The sequence below is a fragment of the Pinus tabuliformis genome, chromosome J, assembly GCF_031772625.1.
Source record: "Pinus tabuliformis cultivar Carrire ecotype Pingquan chromosome J, CPIR1, whole genome shotgun sequence".
Classification (NCBI taxonomy): domain Eukaryota; kingdom Viridiplantae; phylum Streptophyta; class Pinopsida; order Pinales; family Pinaceae; genus Pinus; species Pinus tabuliformis.
This window is the reverse complement of record NC_142295.1, coordinates 1,450,413,576-1,450,439,184: the sequence shown is the minus strand read 5'-3', so window position 1 is coordinate 1,450,439,184 and position 25,609 is coordinate 1,450,413,576.

Below are 25,609 nucleotides of genomic sequence, written 5' to 3'. Positions count from 1 at the left end.
CAGATTTGCAATGGGGTTGAGCTGCTCCATTGTATGGTTTTGGAAATGGTACGGGTAGTTGAGTGGAGGTGTGAAATTGAGATGGAGATGGATGGCATTGTGGTTGGGTAGGCATTTGGGGTTGCCTTGGTGGAGGATGAGGCGATGGTTGTGGATGAGCAGGTGGTGGAGGAAAATGAGCGGGATGAGAGTTGTACTGGGGCCTCCACTCCTAATAAGGTGCATCCCACTGAGGCTGTGGCTGAGCATAAGAGTGAAATGAATGAGCAACTGGTTGGGCATAATATGGATCTGTGAAGGAACAAGGAGGATATGACCAAGGAGGAGGTGTAGACCAGGAAGGATGAGCAGGGGGACCCCAAGAAGGCATGAAGGTGGCTTGGTAAGGGTCATAATAGGTCTCGGGTGTCCCTTGTAGTTCCTGCTGGTAGGGTACGGGTCCATGTGGCCTCCTTTGATTCATATAACACAGTGATTCAGTGGCTCCCTTGGCTCTTTGATATGCAACTTTAATTCCGGGCAAGGAAGGGCACTGATCTGTAGGATGGTATTCTTCACAGATGAAACACACTTCTAGGGAGTGCATTGGACATTCGTTCCTAGGATGCTTTTTAAGGCACCTAGGACAAAAAATGACCAAAGCCCTCTTAGCTTCCTCTTGCTTCTTTTGGATCCGCAAGGTATCCAGTTGCATGGCAAGAAACTGCCTCACATCACTCTTGAAATCTTTGATCTGATTCTCAAATTCATCCTTGGACAAAATGTTGCTCTCAACATTTCTGCTTGTAGCCATTTGCTTCAGAGGAATGTTTCTTTTTCTTCTCCCCTAGAGGTTCTTCAGATATGTCTTGATGTCCACCCAGGGGTTCTTTCATCACAGCCAGCGAAGAAGAACGTTGGCTGTGTGAAGCAGCGGGGGGTTGTAGCAATCATTTTTCTAACTTATCTCTACTCCTACAAAGCATGAAATAAATTGAACTGCAACTAACTATCTTGCGAAATTGAAATGAAAGCAGGAAAGGACTAATCTATTTTGCTCAAATGAAATTGCAAGAATGAAATGCTAATCTACGCTTGCAGAAAGGAAATTGCGGAATTGAAAGGCTAATCTATGAAAGCAGGAAATACTAATCTATGAAAGCAAGAAAGTCTAATCTACTTTTGCATAAATGAAATTGCATAATGGAAATGAAATAAACTACTTAGAAGAAGTTTGTAGTGGAAAATAGAAGAATAGCAACAATAACCAATACTCTGCCGCTTCCCCGGCAACGGCGCCAAAAAGATGGTGAGCTCCAGTATTGTAGCAATAATGCTACAACTCCTGGGGCTTCCAGTCTCTTAATTTTATCAACCCGGTAGTTCGTACAAACTTGGAAGCGGCGGTGCTGTATGCACAAGTACTAGCTCTTGTCGCAGCTGTCACTTGGTCAGCTGGCACAAGTCCGCTAGGGCTCAAGCCAACTTCTATAGGCTCACAGAAGAAGCTTTATCAATGATGGACGAAAGCTAGCTCAGAGGAGACTAATCTACTTGACAAAAATGAACTGAAAGCAAATCAAAGCATGTAAACCTAGGAAACCCTAATTTGACTAGTCTAACTTCTATAATGCAAAGAATGTGAATGAAACTTCTACCAATGCTGCTACTACCTCTAATAAGTGAAAATGCATGGATCTAAACTACTTGCATCATAAAAGGCATGTTTTTGTACTTTTTCATTAAGTGGATGGAATGATTGTGATTTTGTGCTTATTAGGATTTGGTTGTGCAGATGGGATGGAGAAGGAAGGAAAACGTGGGCCAGGTTGGGGAGGCTAGGAGAGGTCCCTAGGGGTCCTTAGCATCCATCCACAGAGGTTCCTCACATTCAGAAGCTCGGCAACCGAGTGAGTGGCCTCCTACAGGATGTCTGCAGGGGTTTCTACAGGATAGTCCTGTAGGTCTTCTACAGGATGTTCTGTGCAATTCTACAGGATGATTGGCCGTGGAGGTTTTGGGAGATGATGGAGTGTTGGAATGGTAGGGGGAGATGTGTAAGGTAGGAATAAGGCTGGTGATGGCTCAGAAGTGGAGGAATAGGATGGGAAACGTGTGCATGGAGTGGTTTGTTGAATGGAAGAGTGGTATCAACAAAAGGCTAGATAGATGGAGCTATATGAGTAATGGAGGAACTAGAAGTTGCATGAGCGGAACAGAGGTCAAGAAAGTGACTTGAGAGATGATTGACAAGCAGAGGAAGGTAATGGAGTGATATGGAGTGGTGGAGATGAAACAAATAGTTTATGAGTGTCACCAAAACGAGAATGCTTCAACCTGAGCTACCTGTGACATAAAATCAATGAACAGCAATATAAATTGTGAAGGAAACTCATGCATGGCAGTGGAATGAAGAAGTAATGCTAATTATAAAAGTGCATGAATGGATCTAAGTAATGCCTCAGCCTACTTCCAAACAACTACAACAATTCTAGCTAATAAACCAATCTGTTTAACTTCTACAGGAAATCTAAATCAGCAGCTATACTCAAATGCATGTAAAGGAAAATGGAACGAAATGCTAAAGGAACAATATTGATACAAAGGGAGGAGGCCTGAGCTCTCAGGTTGGGCCCAACCCTGAGAGCTTTAGGCTCCTTTAAAAACTTAGAATCTGATCCAAAACTGCTTGCTTTTATTCATAATCAAAAATCTAATGTCATGCCAAAACTGGCTTACAAAGAGAAGAAAACCAAATTGACTAACTAGCTGCTACGAAATGACTAACTACTAGCTACCAAAAATGACTATCAACTAGCTAACCCCAAAATGACTAACTGAAATGAGGTCTCAAGCCCTCTTATTTATACAATTTGAGGACCCAACAGTCCTCCTAAAAGATAGGGACTTGGCTGCCCAAGACTTGGAGTTAACAGCAGTCCAACTTGACTTGCTTGGCTGCCCTTGAGCTCATTGATTTGGTGGCCTTTGAACTCCGAGCTGATGGTGGAGAATTCGAGGTAAGGGTCCATAAATGAGGGGGACACCTTCCTACAAATCCTCTAGCTTGTTCTCCCACGAATTTGGCTGCCAAGTGCACATTAAGACCTTCCATTTTGTCTCCAAGTTGACCAACAAGGCTACACAAAGCACCCATTAGACTTGTTGGCATAATGACTAACCAAATTCACTCTATTAACATAAAAATAATCAAAAACATGCAATAAACAAATGAGAATGGTGGACTAAGCCAAATTAGGAAGTTGAATGAGCCCAAATAATTATACATTTTTGGGGCTCATCACATGCTATTGATGTTTCATTGTTTTTGATGCTGCTAAATTGATGATCAACGTAGAGGAGGTTATGTATTGTGCATGTATTCCGCAATAGTGTATAATCGGGATAATATCTGTTGAATAAGTGTTTATTATTCAAAATTTCTACAAGGACTGTCCTCGTCCTCTGCCGGTTCCCCATCCTCTCCTAGCATTTTTTTCTAGTAATCTTTTCCTCAGCCTTCACAGCACTCTGGTAGGCTTCTTCTATATTTTTCGGGGAAAGAATGCTGATTTCATCCAATATTTCCAGTCTCAAACCATTTACATACCTTGTTGTTTTCTCCGGAGTGTCCTCGGTGTAACCAGCTCTTAAGTTTACCCAGTAGAATTCTTCTGTATACTCTCTCATTGTCATCCCTTTTTGTCTCAAATTCTGCACTTGCCGATGCAATGCAATCTAGTAATCCTTAGGCAGAAATCTGCCTTTCAGCTTGGCCACCATCCTTGGCCATTTCTTTATTAGAAACTTGTTCATCCTTCTTCTCTCCACTTGGACACTGTCCCACCACAGGGTTGCGTGTCCTTTCAGCTTTGTTGCAGTGAACTTGACTCTTCGGTCCTCACTGACCTCTTCACATTCAAAATACCTGTCCAATTCACTAATCCAGTCCAACAGAACTTCTATGGACAGGCTGCCATCGTAATTTTGGATCTCCGGTTGGGCTTGCTGCTGGCCAACATGACCAACCTCAAAAACCTCATCTCCAGTCCTTCCTCATCCAACCCGTCTGTTGTAACTATGGCTTCTTCCTCACTGTCATCTCCTATCTCTGGATCCCTTCTCCTTCCCGCTTCAACTGCCTCCAAACGAGCAGTAAGGATCCTTATTTCTTCTCTCAGTCCTTCATCTGCTACTCTGCGCACACCCCTCCCACATCCTTGTCTTCCAACTTCCATCTCTATCCAGGCACTTTCAATTTCTTGCTCTGATACCACTTGATGGGTCCAGCCCCTCGTTACACTCGGCAACCTTAATTGAATGGATATAAATTAATTGAAATGATTACAAGTTTGATTAACTGTGTGATTAGTTTATTCGGTGGTTGATTACAATGATTCACTAGATATTTTTCGCTTCCGGTATTTATGGCTCGTACCAGCACCATTAGATCTTGGACATGTGTCCACTCCTCCGTAATCTCACTCCCGCTTTGGTAAGTGATCCGCAAACCCTATTCTCCCGGTCATTTTCTCGTCATTCTATTAGAGGTCAAGGGTTTTACTGTGTGGTCCTTCTGGTGCAATTTCACTGCATGATTATGTTGCTTCTTGTGTTTTGGTTCGGTCTCGACCTAGAAATCTGTTCAGCTTCACTATTTGGTAAGATACACTTGTTTGGTACTAGTTTTCTCTTGTTTTTCTGCCTCGGTGCTTAATATACTCTGTTATGCTATGGAAACTCACTTATTTGTAAAGGTTGTGAATTTCTTTGTGTGTGTGGCCTTAGTTGGTTGTTTCCCTTGACTGTGCAACTGTTCCTTTCTTGGTTTCTTTGAAATCAACCATTCTCAAAGTTCACTGTTCGTATTGCTTTGTTTCATTGACAGGTTGTGGTCTCAGGGGTCTTCGGCTTCAATTTCTTCTTCAACAGCAAAGGTAAGGTCCCATTCTATGCCATCATTCTTCTCCTCTTTTTACGCAGCTGTCTGACTCACTTGCTCCTTCGTGAGCAGAGGGACCCTTGGGTAACTGCAACCTCGGTGCTCTGTCTCTGCATTGGTAAACCTTGAACCCTATGTTTCCATTATTTTATTCCTTGATTCTTCTTCTTCAGTCACGTAATGCTCACACTTTGTTTTTGGTGATTTTATTGCAAGTGGGTTCGTCCTGGAGGTCTTGGCTTCGGTTATGCAGCGTGCTGGCTAGACCCAAGTAGGGTCGCTCCTTGTTAATCTTGTTTACTTGCTTGTCTCTGTCACTGGCTTAGTGTATGGTTAGGCTATTCTTTTGGGCGTGGAGACTCTTTTTCGTCCGGCATAATGTAACTAAGTCCTTAGACTTGCTTTGTTACGGTTCTAGGTTGTCGTTGTAGAGTTTTATTAGTTGGGGTTTCTCAACCCGTGTTCTATTACATTCTCATTTGACTTGTACAACATTATGTTTCTTTGTATGGACTGTAATATATGTTAACAGAGATTTATGATTACTCTTGTGAATAAAAAAAGGATTTCATCTTCAGGAATACCTGTGTTATTGATGCCTGTCCTTGTGGTTCGGAACTTGTGTATTTTCCAGGAACTTCTTCCGCTCTTTTGATTTAATAGTTATGGACTATGCGACCTCGTCTTTGTAGTTTCTTCCATGTCTATACTTGCAAGATTTTGTTGATTTGTCAGCCTATTTAGTCAATACAAATAGAACAATATATATGCTTTGTATAATAGATACAAGAGGATTTTCTTTCACCGTATCAAGCAACTCAATGACCTGTAGATAGACAACTGTGGGATGTTAAAATGTAACTTGTGTGGTCAGGGATGTTTTATTTTTTATTTCTCTTACTAAAAGGTAGAACCTCTTACAATGCATTCTGTCTCCTTTTCATTAATTTCCTGGAAACAATTTCTTTTAACTGCTGTTAGTTACATTTTGATAGTTTATTTCCAATTCTAAAACTGTTTATTTCCATACGCTATGATTTGCATAGGTTTACATGAAAAACAAAATTAATTAACTATAACAGTTTGTCTAATTCAACTTTTATCTTCCTAAATATTGTTTCTCTAAGAAATTAAAATAATCATAAAAGAAATGAAATTACAGTGTTCACTTGCAATTTCCTCCTCAGTCCTCTCAGAGACCAAATGACCTTTTGTCATGATGACGCGTCAGCTAGATGCTCCTGCATCAGTACCCACATAGATAGACAAATATCAAGGGACCCAAATTTCGAGATAAGTGGAAAAGTGTTAAAAATAGCTTTAATATGCATTAGAAAAAGAAAAAAAATTCATTACAATTTGATTGATGCAACGGTATTGGATTGTAAGAGGGCATGCAACAAATTCAATTTGGGGGAGATGTTGGGTCATGGAATTGTCATATTTTTACACAATCTTTTCCCTACTTTTAATCTTTTTTTGCTTATCTATGAGACTACATTGATCCATTTTAATGCTTAATTATGAGATTTATACTTATGGAGTTTTCCATTGGATTTGTCTTGTATTTGATGTGAATTATGATTAAACATTAGAAAAATAATGTATTTGCATTTATATTTGAAAATGAGTGATTTTGTCTATTGTTGCATATCCATTTATCATTTTATGTTTCTGCATGCGACTTGTTATAACAAAATATCACAAAATCGCTATAACAAAATATCACAAAACCATTTGTTGACGTAGTTCCACTTGTGACCACTCCACAAGACAACATATGTGAAGTTACCAAAATCAATATTTAACCACCATTGAGCATGGAAAATATATTCAAAAATAAAATTATATGGTTTTACTTATGGATGATAGAATTTTATAAACATGCTTGTACAATTAGTCTACACATTTCAAATTAATTTGGGTAGCTACTATCTATTTGTTAGCTAATTAAAATTATGATTTTAATTCTTTAAAGATAAAGATGATAAATTGGTGGTGGATATAAGTTGAGTTTTGATTTTATACAAGGTTTGAATATCTCCACTAAATATGTTATGGATTCAAGAAGTCAAATATCATTAAATGCCTTTTGGGATGTATTTGGGCATGTTGTTATAACCCACATCTCCACCTTTGAATTTGACATTCGAGGTATCTTAAATTTGATGAGGAGTTACCAAGGATTATGGAAACCACTTGCTATGTTAAAAATTAGTTGCAACCACTATTGATTCATAAAACCTTCAAGTGGGTTTGATTAGATATTTGTTATTTTTGATTTCAAGCAAATTCATGTATAAAATAAGGTTCCTTCTTTATTCTATGGGGAGGACGAGTAGGCAATATTACAAGTTTTGATGGAATATATCATCTTAGAGATATTGTGTTAACATAGATTTAAGTTTTATGATTTCTTTAATGAGTGTTTGCATCCGTTTATTTATATTATCCATTAGTAGAAACACTTCATTATACGACATGGGCCCATGACTAGAGAAAAAAGTATTACTTTATTTATATTTATTTATTTATGCAAGATTGTTTTAATTCAAGTTCTTTAAATCCACAAGTGTGTTTAAATTCATAGATTAGTTTTCTTTTATCAAATCTTGCCAATAAAACGAGAATCAATTCATGGACAATAAAGGCGTTTAAACTATGCAAAGAGATAACTTGGAGGTCCTAATCGCGTGATTGGTCTTCAAGTACATAAGCATTTCCAAGAGTAATTGTGCTAGCTTTGCATTTTCTTTTAATTTCATTTCAATTCGTGTATTAATAATGTGATTTACAGAATTTACAGCTGGTACATACAATGCGTGATATATTGCAAACATTTTACCATTGAGTTCATAATTAATATATGAACTCATTAATTACTAAATTATCCCTATAAAACTCTTGAACTCTATGGGATTTGAGTAGTATCAGGATTTCTTTGGTGAAGAAAGATATAATCAAATTTAAATACTTGAGAGATTTGGCTTTCGATGTTTGGTTTAGAAGAGGTAGTATTGGAAATAGAAAGGGTTCCTACATTTGGCAGATATTTCACGAGGTCAAAGGGTGGTTCTTGCAACTCCTTAGATGGTCCTTTGGGTTGGGTATAAAGATCCTGATCGACATTGAACAAATTGCTGGCATTAGACAAACAACTGAACTTCTAGAAGATTGTATATTCACACTTCATTTTAGGGGATTTATTTTCCTAAGTTAGATTATCCAGAGGTGGAATGGACATTTCCCCGTATGGAAGGAAGCTAATGATATTGGTCTGGTTGGATCAAAAGCGGATTATTGGCAAGAATATGGTCTGGAACTCAGACAAGAAAGTTTATACAAAGACGTGAGGGGAAATGAGCTCACATGGTTTGGTAAAATTCAACATGGCTCGATGGTGGTAGCAGAGATCTACATGTATATTATTTTCTCCTATTTTTATTTGTGTAACTTATGATGGTTTAAATATGCCTAGAAGGGGCACATACCTATCAAGATTATCCTCTTCATTTGGTTAGTTTGACACAATAAGGTCTTGACATGGGATAATATGATCAAAAGAGGGCACCAAGGTTCGAGTTGGTGTGCACTCTATTTTAGACACAGGAGTCGGTACTTCACCCTTTTCTTTAGTGTTCAATATCATTGCAGGTTTGGAACAAGGTCCTTTGCTTCCTTCACATCCCACTTAGGGACTTTAACTCTATGGAAGAATGCCTTTATTGGTGGATTCAGGACAGGGACAAAATACACATATCGTCTTTCATATCCTGTGGGAAATATGGATTGCAAGGAATCAATGGGTGTTTAATGGATCCCCTGGAAACATTACACATATTTGTGCTAAGATTTTGGCATGGGTTGATGTTCAAGGGGATTAGGCACAGTCGGCCCAAAATATTCGAGTGAGGGAACCTCCCACTCGAGTATTTTTTCCTATAGGTATGTTTAATGGGGATGCACAAGTTGGTAAGTGTGGATGTGGTGCTTAGATCTAGATTTCCCTTCACTCGTATTTCAAACTCTATTGGCAGGGTGGTACTGGTACCAACACCAGAGCTGAAGTTATGGCACTTTGGGAGTTGCTTTGGTTCGCTAGAGCTAAACATTTCAACACATGCATATATATGGTGACTCTAAGTCTCTCATTGATGGAATCCATGGACTGAAATACTTTGCACCTCCTCATCTTAAATTATGGCCGAATTTCATTTTTATGTTGAAACAGGAATTTCAGACCATTACTTTTCAACATATATTCTGAGAGGAGAACAAGGTTGCAGATGGAATTTCCAAAAGGGGCCTCAATGCTCTGGCTGGTCGTATCCACTTTAGCTATACAAAGGATGGTTTGGTGAAGGAGGAGGGCACTATGCTCATTTCTTGAGTTTTTGTTTGCGACTGTTTACTTTTATCTAGGTTGTTATCATATGTGGACATTTCCTTTATATTTTGGTTATTTAGTTGGTTGTAAAGCAATATGGTGGAGGCGTATGTCAAATATTGCCTGTTATTTGAGGTCATGAGTTGTAATACCCTTTCCATTTCTCGAAAGGGAATGAAGATAGATCATAAAGAATATACTGATTTTTCTAATATATAAAATCGATGATTTTTTCTTTTGAAAAGAAGAAGAAGAAACCCATTGGTCACACATGTTAGCTTATTTCTCATATAATCACCACCTATAATCATCTATAACTTGGTCTTGCTTTGCCTGTTTCTCATATAATCACCTACAAATTGGTCCTACTTTGCCCTGCAAACGAAATACACATTTTATGATACACTAATTTCGAAAGCCATACAGTGAGATACAATAGGCACAATGATCGAGATCAAGATCAACTGGTGCTACTCCCACCTCGCCTACTTATAGCAAAACAAGTGCATGCATTATTAAAAATGAGTTATCATTTTAAATGAAACGAATCTTTCATTATTGAAAATATAAAGTGAGAGTATGACTTATTTAAATTTGAACGCATAATGTAATTACACTTGTCATGGTATATGAGCTTTCTTTATCCCATTTTAAAGCTAGATGGAATAAAACCCTCTAGTTGCCTTTTCATGTAGGGGCATTCTCTTCTTTTGAAAGGAATATAATAAAAAAATAGGTGGCTATAGAAGAAAGAGTGGGATGGCCTTATATTTTGTAAAATGATGTGGGTTGTGCATAAGTGTTTAATTCAAATTTATAGAAGAGAATGTCCCCACGATTCTTCCAATTAACACATTGAAATATATAAATAGAATTCGACTTCCCAAAACTCATTGTAGATGAAATAAAAATCGTGAGGAAAATGACATACTCCAAGACCCTTTCCTCTAAATAATGCCTCCATATACTAATTAAATTTTTTTATTAATGAAAACTTAAAAACCTCTAAAATTAATTCATTCATGCTATATAAAAACTTCATCAACTAATGATCTCACCATGAATATCTTATGCATCGACAAATATTATCTGGTGTGCCATAACCTACTCCAGGTCAATAATGGGGGTGGGGTAGATGTAATTTCATCAACAAATAGTTGTAGCCACTATAGATGTAACTATAATAGATGTATTGTTAGGTCTCTATAATGCTAGTGTAGTCCCCATATTTCTATTGTTGTGCCCATGTAGCCCCCATATTGTTCTTGGTGTGCCCCATAGAAGCCCATTATTGTTATTCTTGTTCCCTTACATTATTATTGTTATGTACGCCTTGATTATATTGTGACCCTTTAGACTCCTATATATACCAAGGAGGTCTTGTCATTTGTATCATCAAATAATTGTTCATTTATCTGATGTAAAAGGAGGTTTCACCCTCGAAGAGGCTTAGTTTCAAGTCGTTGATCTATCTTTTCTTCTATTTTGTGATATAATTATATAAAATTTGGTATCAAAGCTCTAGATATTAGGGTTTGGTATTCAATGCTTTAGAACCTGAAATTTAGTCCATATAGATTTGAAATATTTATAAACATTATGTAAACATTCAGAGCTTGGTTCTCTATATTTTCGGAGATATGGTCCAATGAAATTAGGGTTTCTGCATGCTCCGTAATTTAGTCTCAAACAAGTGTTTTGATTAAAATCCTCATAGCTTTCTCTTCATGCATCAAATTTGAATTTCCTGAAAATTAACTGTTGGGCCTTGACTTGCTCATTAACAATTTATGTTTGTCATTTTTTTTAATATAAACCACCGATAATTTGTTATGACATTTGTTTTGTTTATATATATATGGTAATATATATATATATATAGATATGCATGTTAAACTCACCATCCTTTAACTAAGAACGACTAATCTGTTTTTTATGGAAATTCATTGGTTTGTTTGGATTAATATCCATATTTGTTTTTAAACTTTGACTATTTGCGTATGGGTGTGCGTTTTATGATTATTTGTTATATGGTTATTAAAATAACCCTATTTTATATTTAAAATGAACTTTTTTTATGGTATTTTTAATATATATATGTTTTTTCCTTTTTGCAGGTGCAAGAAGTCAATGAAAGGGTGCCATGCATTAGGGTCCAGTAGGGAAACACTTGATTGTGATGTAATCTTGTGGGTCCCACCTGCTGACTGGGATGCCATGTGGCACACTGTGGGCCCCACTTTTCCCTATCTTGTCAAACTTTAAAGAGCCATAAATTGGTCATACAAACTTGGATTTGAGTGTCGTCTACACCACCAAAATCATAATGACGAGAACTAAAACTTGGTATTGGGTTGGATACATTTTGAAAACATTTTTGTTCGAGCCTTTCTGGAACCACTTTCGACTTCTAAGCCTTTCTGGAGCCACTTGGATTACTCCTCCCCACTGAGGAGCTTTTGGTTCTCCAGAAGCACGAAAACTATATGCAATCTGCTTTAATCCCTCATCAACACAACAAGTGCCCTATCAGGCCACACTTCCTTCTCCTTCACCTTTGTACTTTGGAGCCATAAGTGATGAGTCGATAGCTGCATCCTCTGCAAATCTGTTGTACAATCTTGCAAACTTACATGTTCAATTACATGACCAATTATGACACAAACATCCCCATACTTGCCAAAAGTTTATATCACACACTCTTTGGTCAAGTGTACATCATAATGGAAACCATTACCCCAAGTATCAATAAAAGGCCAAAACATCATCATTGCTTTAATAAGCAATGGAAAACACATCATCACTTTTACAATTATATCACAACACATGATTTACAAAATGTAGCCATGAAAAACTACTACATCTAGTAAAACCATCCCTCACTTACCAAAGTGAATGGGTCATCGTCCCAAAGTTTATTCGCTTGCTAAAAAACCTTTCTAATTGGTTCCTGAACAAGTGCTTTGTTCTTGAGACGCTGCTCTGGATGGAGCCTCCAACACTTGGCTCTTTGATGTCCACCTCTGCTGCAATGGTTGCAAAAAGTTTTCTTCCTCCATACTTGCTTAACCTTATTCCTTCCCTGATTTGGAGAAGGCATTTCACGCCGCATCCTCTTTCTTGCTTCCATTCTCTTCCAACACTCAACAACCACATGGTTATGCAAACCACAAAAAATACATGGTTTTCTACGCCATGATTTTTGCTCATCATTAACAACATGATTGTAATCAAAATAAACCTTATAATTTTGAGACTTTTAATACCTCTCTTGGTTGTCTCTGGTGCAATCTTGATGATGAGAGATTGCCTTAGCTCTTCCTCTGCAATGTGCACTGTCATGGGAGGATTGTGATGTGTTCCAATCATCCTCTTTCTTCGATGGATTCTACAATGCCTTGGAAGCTTCTACTGCCTTCGAGCACGCTCTTTTAGTGTACCCATTACCTACAAATCAAGGTCTTTATACAACCTCCAATGGCTGAGTCATTCCTTGGCCATTAACACCAAGGCCTCTTCCTTTATACGCCATCTTGGTAAGGAGTCTCATGGCAGTTCCTGAAATGGTTACCTCCTTATTTCCAATAGAAATAACATCATGTGAAAATAAAAATGAATAACGATCAACACTGTTAACCTTTGCTATCGATTTTTAAATAAGTGATGATAACTTCATTAAGCCTTCGTTGTGCTTCAAATATTCCAAGACCTCTTCCATGGCTCGTAACTAAAGTTGAAATCTCCTTCTCCTCTTTTTCTTCTCATAGCAGTATACTCAATTCAGCATTCTCTGCTTGAGGGCTCTAATTGATCTCCTCGTCCGAATGATTAGAAGACAATGGAGAAGATGAATAATCATTAGAATATGGAGATGGAGCATCTTCCTTTGCTCTTTCTTTCTCCTGTTCCTCTCTTGCCATTTTCTCCTCATAATATATATACGTTATGTCCACCATGTGTGCAATCCTAAGGAGGTCCTCGTAGATATCTCTATTGTTCTCCATTTTCTTTCTAATCACATGTCCAAGCATTCACACTCACAATTCACATTAGTGAGAAGACCGCTCTGATACCAAAACTTGATCCAAATCTTTTCAGCTACCAGAGTTAACCAAGATATTTTACTTCTGTGATGTTAGCATAATTGCATGTGAAAAAGCATGAAAAACCACATGTGCATATTGTAAAGAAGAGGGAACATAATGGTCACTATCAAATCAAAGAACACAAACAAATTGATAATAGAGTTCACACAACTTGGGTTACGTCTGTGGGCCCGATGTCAAGAGTGGGGAGGCCACTTCATTAAATACTACAAATGATGATGATGTACATGGTATATTCTTTGTCATTACAAGGATAAATTCCCTCAACTAGAGTTCCATGTCTCTCCACAATATGTTCTCCTATAGGAACTCTCACTCAAATGGGCCCTCCTTCAGCATGACAAGCTAATAAATTCTCACATGACACGACATATCAATATCCTTAAACATAATGGTATCAAAGATCTCAACAATAAAAACATCATCTGAGCAACTCAAGAAAATAACACGGCATCACTACATCATATACCTCCACTTTCTCTGGATGGCCTGAAAATGCACATCTTAGCTATAGAAATAGACATCACTATTGAATTCATGGTGCGAAATTGTCTCAAACAACTATAAACTTGACCCCTTTCTGGCACCATCAAAATTAGGGCCCTCAGGAATCTCAAAGATTCCCCCAAAGATTCCTTGCTGGAAATGGGCGAAAAATTCAACGCTTAGATGAAAATTATGAGCACACCACTACGCTCCTTGCGAAATTTTGAGAAAAATGACTATAAAGTCGGCATCATTCTGCCTATGTCAAAAATCATCCTCCAAGGGAATCTTTTAGATTCCTCAACATTATGCAAAGATTCCTCACTGTTGACTGCCTAAAATTCTGCTGCTTAGATGAGGAAATGGACCACACCATCACATTCCCTGTGAAATTTTGGTTTGTTTGAGTATAAAGTTGACATGATTCTGTCACTGTGAAAAATTGCCCACTAAGCAATCTTTTAGATTCCTCACTAATTCTGCATGAAATATTTCTGAAATATTTCCCTGGAATATACCTATCTCAAAAAACATTCTTGATCAAGATTTCAACTCTCGGTTTTGGTTCACTGTGTCAAAGTTCCACTCATGTTGCGTTCCATCTCCTCTCGGCCCTCCGCCTCTATTTTGAGTTCCTTCACGGCCTTCCAAGTGCTCTTCACTCCATCTGAGCGTTACACAAGATTTTATACCAAATGGTTGGAAAATATCATAACACATATGCCAACTGGTACATTGGTTAGGCACAATTAAAATAGGTGATTGGCTAATTGGTTGGTGAGATCCTCAAATAACATTGGTCTGTTTTAATCACATAAAATAAATCCGTTGTTTAACAAACATAGTCGTTAAGTGGAATGGTTGATCGTGTATATATTATAATACAACCTTTGTTAAACCGTTGAGCCTCGACTTTCCCATTAACAATTTATGTTTCTCATTTTTGTTTTTAAACATAAACCACCCATAATTTGTTATGACATTTGTTTTGTTTTTATATAAATGGTAATATAATTATTAACCCCCCACACACACACACATATATACATATTAAACCCACCATTCTTTAACTAATAACCATTGATTTTTTTTTTTTTTTGGCAATTCGTTGGTTTGTTTGGATTAATATCCATATTTGTTTTTAGACTTTGACTATTTGCATATGGGTGTGTTTTATGATTTTTTTGTTATTTGGCTATTAAAATAACCATATTTTATATTTAAAATGAATTTTTTTATTTTTATTTTTATTTTATTTATTTATTATTATTATTATTATTATATATATATATATCTCCTTGCAGGTGTAAGAAGCCAATGAAAGGGTATCATGTGTCAAGGTCTGATAGGGAAATAATTGATTTCTGCGTAAGTTTGTGGGTCTCACTTGCTGATTAGGATGTCGTGTAGCACATTGTGGGCCCCTCTTTTCATTGTCTTGTCAAAATTTAAAGAGCCATAAGTTGGTCATACAAACTCGGATTTGAGTGCCATCTGCACCACCAGAATTGTAATGACAAGCACTACAACTTGGTATTAGTTGGACTACATTTTTAAGACTTTCATTTCAAGCCTTTCTAGAGACACCTTTGACTTCTGAGCCTTTTTAGAGCCACCTGGATCAATATTAGAACCCAATCAATTTGTACGGTATCAATGAATTTGTTCTCTTAAATCACTTTTCACGTATAAATTTTTTATGGAGGAATTGATAACATTATGAGAATACAAAGATCAATAGATTCTTTAGCCAAATGATAAATCTCAAACAAAAGGGTTTAGTTATGCAACACATTGAGGATTTCCAAAGATTAAATATCAAGGTAACTGATATTCTAGAGGAGCATCTGATTTATGTATTCATAGGGTCTTTAAAGGATAACATGAAACTCAAGGTTCACCTTTGGGAACTGTTGAAGCCCCGAAAATCGGGTCGACAACAAGGGGGATACCCCCCCGTCCAGACCTTAGTTGGCAGCTCCTTATCCGTTTGGTATAGCGGGTCCGACTGGGGATAATGGGACAAGTTTCCCAATCTATGGGTGTGTGTGTGTGTATAATTGGATGTTGTTGATCTAACAGTTCCTATCTAAGCTATTCTAATTCAAACTTTAATCTAATTCTATGCTATTGTAATCTAATAAACAACACATCTAAATCTATGCTAACACGGGATGTAATTCTTCTATTATGCGATCTAAAAAGATTTCAAATAACAACTGGTAATAAAGATCATTCAATGACTATAAGAAAGGAAATCAATTAGGATGAACTATTTCACATAAAAAGTTAGACGAAACAGTTGTGAACAACATATCGCATAATGAGCTATTCATACATTAAACATAAATAAATAGCTACCATCGTACAAAAGTGCCAAATGATAACTCAAGCATTCATGCAATAACATATAAACAACTAAAAACTGTATATCACTTTAACATATAAGCATAAATGGTCAAGAGATAAAAGTACCATTTATGACTGGTCCTACTCATAAGCTTCAAGCAACAATGATTTATCTCTCCTTGCTCTAACATCTACTAAGAGTACAAAAGTGCAACATCAGTAGCAGATATCAAATGCAAACATCAACAAATCTTGATCCATTCATCCACCAAAACCTCCTTTGAGGGTGCAAAAGTGCATGTTCTGAGGACAAGTTTTTGATAAATTTCTGGACCCTTCTCTAAATTCATGAGAAGGGTTTAAATACTACTAACTAAATAACTTAATTACACAGATTAAGGATATGGTTTAAATGACTGCCCTTTTTCTAAGCAAAACTATTTCTAAAAATAAAATCTAATATCTAACTATTTCTGCATTTGCTCCTTAATGTTGCGAGCATTCAATATTTGCCTGGGTTGAGTCGGTTGACTGTCTTCCGCTTTTGGTTGAGCTAAGCAAACAGAAATGGCAAGAGCTGGCACCATCTTTTCAGCAAAATAGAAGATATACTTGAGAATCATCCTCTGGCTATGTGGATTTACTGTGTATGCTCAGTAATAATCCAAATTCCACTTGGTTAATCCTCAAATTGCCTCTGCCTTTGCTTTCTTGCGTTTTCCGGGCTTATGAGTGACTGAGCAGTTAGGGACTTTGCTTTTTGAGCAATTTTCTCAGCGATGCGCGATTAGCGCTAGGCGCTAGGCGCTAATCGCGCATTGGAAACTGCCTTCGTTCTTTGATCCGGGCCTTTCTGGTGCGTTTTTCACCTTTAGCGCCTTTTCTTTCACCGGGTATAAGCTTCAAAATTTTGTAAACATACTGCTTTCGTGAGCTTCTGACCTTGAGCGTTAAATCGCCTGTTGATATCAGCATTGTTCAACTACTCATTCAACCATGGCTCTGACTGAAAGATCTGTAATGGATAGCTCTGCAACGCTTTGTGAATTTGCGGCTCTGTTGCATGCGGTATCTGTTTATGAGGGCATCTCTTCTCTGTTTCTGGGCATTTGGAGCTTTACCCTTTTCCTTTAACGCTTCCTGCACATTGCTTCATGAGGTCTCTGTTTTTCATTCCTGTAGTTCACACATGAGGAGAGAGTAATGATAATAAAAATCGACAATAAAGCTCTGAGCTCTACGGATGTACAAAAACATGCCACCTGACGTGAACTAACTCTTCGAAAACACAAAACTGTCTTTCATTAACACTTGGCATTGTAGGAATTTACAGGGTAAGTTCCTCAGACAGAACACCAAAGGACACCGCTCACAAACATAGAACAGATCAATACACCAGTATTTTGACGTGGTTAAAACCCTCAAAGAGGGAAACAGTCCACGGCCTGAGCCAACGCGGCCACTTCAGGCAATTTATTAATAAAAGAATGAAAATTTACATATTCTTCTCTCGTAGACGGATTACCCTGCAAATGACCCTCCATGCTCTTTAAATAGAGATCATGGACCAATTGGGTGTTAAGCCACGGATCAAGTGTCGGTAATACCGAGGAGAGAATGAACTGTCGGATCACTACATATGGTGACCGTCGGATTGTAAGTTACAAAATGTACATAGTAAAGAAACACACTTTACCTAACTCTATACTAGACCAAGTTGTACTTAACTATTTCCTATGTGTCGGAATATCCTAACAGCCCCCCTTAAGAACAACTTGGGATAGGATTGAAGGATTTACAAATATGACACAATAGGAGAAGGAAGGAGGCACTAGAGCCTATCCCCCCTTAGTGACAACTTCCTGAACTCCAACCATAAATCGAAGTTTAGTGAACTTTGCCTCTGTGAGAGCCTTTGTAAAGATGTCTGCAACTTGATCATCTGTTGAACAATATTACACTTCAAGAACATGGTCGTGAATGAGATTTCTGATGAAGTGCATGTGCAGTTCAATGTGTTTGCTGCGCTGATGTTGGACTGGATCTTTGCATAGCTGAATGGCACTTTGATTATCACACCAAAGTGTAGTCGGATGCTGCTGCTGAAAGCCAAACTCTGACAGGATCTGACGAAGCCACAAGGCTTCCTTACTAGCTTCTACGGCACCACGATACTTTGCTTCTGCTGAAGAAAAAGAAATGGCACCTTGTTTCTTGCAAGCCCATGTAATAGGTCCTGAACCAAGAGTGAACACATAACCTGCAGTAGACTTCCGATCATCAGGGTCACCAGCCCAATCGGAATAATTGAAACCAACCAATAGAGGAGATGCTTCGGCACTGTAATGAATCCCAAACTGAACTGTACCTTGAACATAACGAAGTATTCTTTTAGCTGCATTCCAATGACTTTCACGTAGGTTTTGCATAAACCGAGCAACAAGGCCAACAACAAAGGAAAGGTCAGGACGAGTATGGGTTAGATACAAAAGTTTTCCTACAAGTTGACGGTATAAGGTAGCATCAACTTCAGGAGAAGTACAAGTGACTGAAAGTTTGACTCCAAACTAAAAGGGAGAAGGGGCTGGCTTACAGTCTTCCATGTGAAAATGGCGTAGAATATCACAGGCATACTTGGATTGGGAAAGGGAAATACCTTCCTTGGATTGCAAGACTTGAAGACCAAGAAAATAATGTAAGTGTCCTAAGTCTGTCATTTCAAACTTTCTTTTAAGGCTATACTTCACATGGTTTATAAGGTTGGGATCACTACCAGTCAGGATAAAACATAAAGAACACGAATGATAAGAGACTTTCCCACTTTCTTGGTGTAGACAGTATTGTCAGAATGACACCTAGAAAAGCCATTTTCTAAAAGAAAGTTATCCATTTTGGCATACCAAGCTCGAGGAGCTTGCTTGAGACCATAAAGGGATTTCTTAAGCTGACATACAAGGCTGGAGTCTATTTGTATAAAGCCAATAGGTTGTTCCATATAGATTTCTTCATGTAAGTCCCCATGCAAGAAGGCGGATTTAACATCCATCTGATGGACTTCCCATTTGAAAGATGCAGCAAGGGAAAGAACAAGGTGGATAGAGTTCATTTTGGCAACAGGGGAGAAGGTTTCAGTATAGTCAATGCCTTCAACTTGTGAAAAACCCTTAGCAACAAGATGAGCTTTATGTTTATCAACTTTCCCATTTGGTCCATACTTGGTTCTGTAAACCCATTTGCATCTAACAAGTTTTCGTCCCTTTGGTAGAGGAACAAGATCCCATGTATCATTTGCCAATGATGAATGATATTCTTCATTCGTAGTTGCTTCCCAATCTAGATGGCCTGAAGCTTCTGCAAAGGTGTTAGGATCATAATTCACTGAAGCTTGAGCCAGTAAAGAAGAGGCTCTCTCGAACTCAGAACGTGTACATCGCTGATCTGTAGGATCACCGGCAAGATCACTTGCTACATCTCGAGTAGCACAGACCCATTTTGGAAGCTGAGGAGCTGAAGGAGGATCCTGAGAAGGTGGGGGTGGATTTTCATCCTCGCTTTCATCATCTGAAGAAGAAATATTTTCAAAAGTAGAAGAGATAGGGAGAGGTGGCACATCCGCCGAACTAGGCTCGCAGGCCAATATATTTTCAGCAAACTTTACATCTCTTCTAATGATAACATTTTTGGAATTAAGTGGAATAAGTCTATATCCTTTGACATCTTCAGAATATCCAACAAAAAAACATTTTTCACTCTTAGGTTCTAAAGCTTTATGTTTCTCATCTAGAATATGGGCCCATGCTTCACTTCCAAAAACACGAAAGTGACTTACATCTGGTTTGATTGAGCTCCATGCTTCTTCTAGAGTGATATTCTTTAAAACCTTAGTAGGAGTGCGATTTATTATGTAATTTGCACAGTTAATTGCTTCTGCCCAATAATTAAGACTAAGTCCTTTAGATTGAAGCATACAATTAGCCATTTCCTTTAAGGTGCGATTCTTCCTTTCAGATACACCATTTTGTTGTGGAGTATATGGAACAGTTTGTTGCATTTGAATTCCATTCTCAGTGCAAAAGTTGATGAATGTTTTTTTAACATATTCCCTCCATTATCAGATCTTAGCTTAAGAATTTGATGTCCAGATTGTTTTTCAACAAAGGCCTTAAAGGCCAAGAACATGTTAAATACTTCACTCTTGAGTTTTAAGAAGTATACCCAAGTGCGTCTGGAGAAATCATCAATGAAAGTTAAGAAGTACTTGTAGCCAGAGAATGAAGCAACTGGAAGTGGACCACATAAATCACTATGCACGAGCTGTAAAGGGGCTGAGGCGTGCCAAGAGGCATGTTTTTCAAAACTGTCCCGATGATGTTTTCCGAGTACACATCCGGAACAAACACCATCTCTGCAAGATACCATTGGAAGACCTGTCACCATATTTTCTTTACATAGATTCTGAAGAGAACGATAGTTTAAGTGACCAAATCGCTCATGCCAAAGTTTGCTCACTTCATCATTATGAGCAACAAATACTGAGGGAAGATTTGATGACCCAAAGTTGTGAAACTTATACAACCTTGTAGAATCATCAGCAATGCCAGTAGCTAAAATCTGTCTAGGATCTCTTAGGTCCTTAATTACAACATCGTGAGGTGAAAATTCAACGATTTTACCTTCACTTGAATGGGTTATCTGATATACAGATAGAAGGTTGCAGGATAAGGTTGGAACACATAATACATCATTAAACTAACCATTTTCTAGATGAACAGTTCCAGTTCCTACAACACTAAGAGATCTATCATCACCAACATATATATTTTTGGTGTTACAATCATTTAAATAAGAAAACATGGCTTTGTTTTTGGCCATGTGATAAGAAGCTCTAGAATCAATGAGCCACTCATGAGAATGAGAAGAAGAAGATACATTTAGTGCATAGCCAGACCGAGATGCTTAACAACCACATGCAGAAAGTGCCATTCCTAAAGATGAAGTTGAAGTTGAAGATTGCTCCAAATGGATGTTATGCTTCTTCATTGTTGCTTCCAAGGCTTCCATCTTCTTCAAGCATTTGGATTCTAAGTGGCCATCTCAATTACAAAAGTTGCAATGTCTATCAGTCTTCTTCCCTTTGTTTTTATTTGTCTTATCATTTTGTTGAAATGATTTTTCATTTTGAGGCTAAAATTGCTTAGGACCCTTGTTTGGTTTAGGACCATTCTTTTTAGGATACAACTTCTTAGGATTCTTTGGATTTGGTTGCTGCTGGGCGGCTAACGCTTTCTTAGAAGAGTTTCCAAGATGAAGAAGACCAATGTGTAAGAGTTTTTCTTGTTCTCTTATTAAAGAATCACAAAAGGAATCAAAGGAAGGGGACTTGTAGGTTTGTCCTTGAGAAATGAAGCCTTCTCTTGTAGAATGGAAGGTGGAAACAAACACAGAATAGGCTGGTCCCAACTTAGTAAGAATGGAGTAGATAAGGCTACTATCTTCTTTCTTAACTTTAACACCTTCCAAGAGAAGTCTAAGGGTCTTGAACTTGGACAAAAAATCTTCAATGCAAGAAAAATTATTGGGGTCCAATGTAAGCAATTCATTTTCAAGTTGATGGGCTTTAAGTTCATTTTTAATTCCAAAGACTTTAGTAATATGTTTCATTGCTTCATCAGGAGTATCAAGTTCTGCAATATGGAATCTAAGATCTGGAGAAATAGACATCCCTATCAACCCACGTGCTTGGAAATGAAAAAATCCGCCCCCACAAAATGGAGACTTGAACCCAAGACCTCTACTCTCATAAATTAGCTTTGCACCAAGTGAGCTATACAAAAAGTTTGAGAGAGAGAGAGAGAGATAGAGAGAGAGGGGTTGATGCTTTGGGTTGCGTGCTTGCTTTGAGAAAGCTCTTTTTCCCTACAAAACAAAAAACACAAAACCCAACACGGACATACAAAAAAAAACGAACCTTGCGGCTCGAAGTTAGCTTTAGCCGGAAACTAAATATTTTCAAAAATGAACCTTGCGGCTCGAAGTTAGCTTTAGCCGGAAACTAAATATTTTCCTCAATGTTTCTGATTTTCCGAGATCACACTAAGGTGCAGCGGAAAATAGCATACGCATGAGAAAAATCCTTCCTTTCTGTTTCTGATTTGCCTAGATCGCACAGAGTCGCAGGGCAAAGAGCATACGCAGAAATGAAAGGTATAGATCCGGTAATAAAAAAAAGCTAAATAAACCGAAAACCGAAATAAACAGAGAGAAAATAACTGTAAACTGCAAATAAACACTATATACCTCCAGATCTTAAAAATGACGCAGCTAGGGCTACCGGAAACCTTTTCGCGTGAAACGAAAGGGGTTCCTAACTGGAACAGATGCTCCCAACACAACAGAGCAGTCCTCTTAGCCCGAAAACAGTAAGAAACAGTAGATCTAGGAAACGGTAGTCGGATGCAGTTCTACCGGCTTCAGATTTGGATCACCAATGGACGCGGCCCTCAAATAGCTCTGATACCATGTAGGAATTTACAGGGTAAGTTCATCAGATAGAACACCAAAGGACACCGCTCACAAACAGATCACAAATCAATACATTTCAGGTACTAGTGTTGGAAATAGCAACAAGGAATGCAAAAAATAAAAATGCTAAAAATAACATTGCTATAGATAGCATTTCAAGATAGATTCCAATTTTAATTAGTCCCTGAATTAAAATTGAGAATTAAAATTCGAATTTGGTCTTAGCAACTGTTTGAAAAATAATTAATTAATTCACCTTGAGTTAATTAGTTGGAGAAAATCAAACATGAAGTCTATGTGAAGACATGCAACAATTATCCCTTTCATTGAGGAAGTTATCCCTTGATTAAGGAGATCAAGATGAGTTGTACTTTGAGTTGTAATTAGTTAGCTCTCTTAACTGAGTTAAGTCCAGTTAGATTAGTTCCAACAGTTTGTGGAACTGATTGTGAGTTCAGTTAGTTAATGCATGCATGCATGTAACTAGTGTACTTCAGATAACTGAATATTCTCTCATAAATAACTCATGCATGTCAGTTCAGAGAAAGACCCAATTGAGATTAAAGGAAGGGACAATGTACTATCAGTTGGAGGAATTTTCCTATAAAGGAAACTCATCCATGCAGAAGGAATTCATTCCTTCATTATTGCGTAGTTATTTCTGAGTTTGGTGAGTTGTGTGAGAGGTGAATTCACACAGGTGGTAGCCAGAGGACCCAGGAGAAACTGTGCAAGGAAATAAGAGGCTTGGAGGACTGAAGGAAGGCATATGTGTTGTATATTCTATCTATGAGTAGCATTGGAGGATTGTACTGAGAGCTGGATAGCTTGAGAGCTAAAGCTTTGTGTAATCCTGAGATATTTTCCACTTGTATGATAATGTAGATAGCAAGGTTTTTAGCTGAGGCTTTCCCCAGAGTATTCTTTTGTGTTTGATGTGTGATTGAATCTTCTTCTCTGTTATATGTGTTCTATTTGATCTTGCTAAAAATCGATTAAGCTTCCGCAAGTTTGTTTGTAGAAGTAGATCAAGTATTTTGCTTTAGTATATTGCATTATTAGGTGATCTACAGTTAGAAATTCTACATGGTATCAGAGCAAAGGTGATCAAAGTGGAGAACAATATACAAAGAAGGGAGAAGTTCGAAGTTTGAAGTTCTTGATTGTAGGTAAAAAATCGATTTCTTATCACATCTCAAAGTTCACCAATGGCGTTCAATGGCTTGAGACTCGAGTATGCCCTGGATGGCAGCTTGAATTACATATCATGGAAGGATCGCATGGAAGCGGTATTAGAGGACAATGGTTTGAAGGACTTCATTGATCAAGAAGTCCCCAAGCCAGCAGCAACTAATGCCTAAGAATTGGCAGAATGGAAGAAATGTGTGGCGAGAGCGAGGAGGATTCTTCTGGAGGGAGTTAGAGACCATATTGTCTCGAGTCTCCATGGGAAGGAGACTTCGTTTTCAATGTGGAAGACATTGAAGGATCTATATCAGAACAACAGCAACCAGAGGAAGCTGGCGCTGAAGGACAAGCTTCGGAAAATCAAGTGTGAAAAGGGCGACACGATCTCTACATATCTGAACAAGCTCACCACCTGCAAAGATGAGCTTGGAAGTGTAGGAATCACGACAACTGATGATGATATGGTGAGTCTTGCTCTCCTTGGTCTTCCTAAGAGCTGGCATAACTACCAGGACTCTGTGAATGGAAGAGAGAAACTGTCAGATTGGGAACGACTGTGGTCGGATCTGATGCCGGAGGAGATCAGGAGAAGCAATAGAGATGGTTCTTCATCAAAGCATGATGATGAAGAAAATCTAGCCTTAACAAGTAAGGCACATAAAGGGAAGGAGAAGGATTCTCATCCCAAATCAAGTTCTTCTCATGGTGAGAAGAAGATTGACAAATCTAAAGTGAGATGCTTTAATTGTCATGAGGTGGGCCATTATGCAACTAATTGCCCATTGAAGAAATCCAAGAAGGGATCCTCGGAAGGATTTGAAGGTGAGGCCCTAGCCTCTTAGTTCGAATTGGATTTCACCCTCATCGCATGTATGGCTTCATCGATGATGGGTTGTGGTTGGTTTCTTGATAGTGGAACCTCATTCCACATGACCGACGATAAGAGTTTATTCAGTACCTTGGAGGAGAAGGACCTCCAGATGTGCATAGAGATGGGCAATGATGGAAAGTATTGTGTTTCAGGTGAAGGTATGGATGTGTTTCAAAGGGAGCATGGAGCTCCTCTCACCCTGACTGATGTGAAGTATGTGCCTGGACTAAAGAAAAACTTGGTATCGATCGCGATGGTGGAGGACAAAGGCTATGATGTTGTCTTCAGTAAGGGAAAGGTTTTCCTTAGACACATCACCACGGGTCAGGTGAAACAGATCGGTTCATGGGTACAGAACCTATATGTTCTTGAGGTTCGAGATGCATGCAAAGCCTTGAGGAGCAAAGAAAATGTCAGAGACTTGGTGGTTCAGAGGGAGAGTACATTACCTCTCAGCAGCCACAGAAGAAGTCTCAGACAATTGTGGAGGAGCCATAATTGGTGAAGCAGCTTCAGGAAGTTGTGGAGTAGCCACAATTAGAGAAGCTGAGAGGAGACCGAGTGGAGGCATCCACTCATGCAGAGACCTCCAGTAGGGGGAAATTTCGAGCCAAGTGGGCAGAGGGATCACATGCAGCCATAACTCCAGGTGTGAGGTGGGGCGATGTGAAGTGATAGTTCCAAGAAGGTTGAAATAGGGGCAGGATCCTTGAGGTACCCAACCTCTTGGATTAGACCGTGCTACGGGAGCCCCGACGAGGAGTAGTAGGACTGGCTGA